Below are 799 nucleotides of genomic sequence, written 5' to 3'. Positions count from 1 at the left end.
GAGAGAGAGGGAGTGCCAGATGAGCTGAATGGGGAGCACTTCATGCTCAGCCACTCTCAGGCAGTGTGTGGAGGATGTCCCTGTCCCGAGAATGGGGAAGGGCTTCCCAACTTGAAGGTGTTGCAGGCCAACAAAATACCCCACGCCTCTCCAAACTCTACTTGCAATTAGCCAAGCTTTGAGCCTGGTGGAAGCCCCTCCCCATCAGCTTGGAGACCCTAAGATTTCTTTGATAGCCTCATCCTAAGTCTGTCCAATGCCCAGGACTGACTTCCATCATAATGAGTGATTTCTGCCCCAGTACCTCCTGGCCCTGGGTGTTTGCTACCTGAATCGTATTTTCTTGACTGAGTTTAGTGACCAAGGCTTTCCCTGGAGGAAAAGGGGGGAGGGCAGCGAGGGAGGGAGATGACACCTTGGATTCCTACCCTAGAGCTGCTTATTCTGCCCCCCAACCATTAAGGTTTCCATTTCCTGCCCACCCTCTCCCTAACTTCCACTCAGTGGCTAGCTAAACCCAACTGAATTAAATGTTCATTGGCTATCAGTTTGCTGCCATGAAACCTCAGGGTTGAGCCCACAGCTTCATGGCTGGGGGACTTCAGACTGTGGCCTCTCCCAGAGCCAACTTTGTCTCTCCTGCCTTCGTCTTTGACCACCACCATAGCAACTGTGCCGCTTGCTTCACTGTCTCTAAGCCTAAGGCTGTACCTGAATTACTGCGCCCACCCCTCACTGGGCTTCCTCTCCAGGTCTCACAAGTCAGGGCTAGGTCTTTTGTTAAATGTCCAAGTGTTTT

Source organism: Microtus ochrogaster, linkage group LG7_11 (assembly GCF_000317375.1).
Source record: "Microtus ochrogaster isolate Prairie Vole_2 linkage group LG7_11, MicOch1.0, whole genome shotgun sequence".
NCBI classification, from domain to species: domain Eukaryota; kingdom Metazoa; phylum Chordata; class Mammalia; order Rodentia; family Cricetidae; genus Microtus; species Microtus ochrogaster.
The sequence above is the reverse complement of the archived record's forward strand: the minus strand, read 5'-3'. Positions refer to the sequence as shown.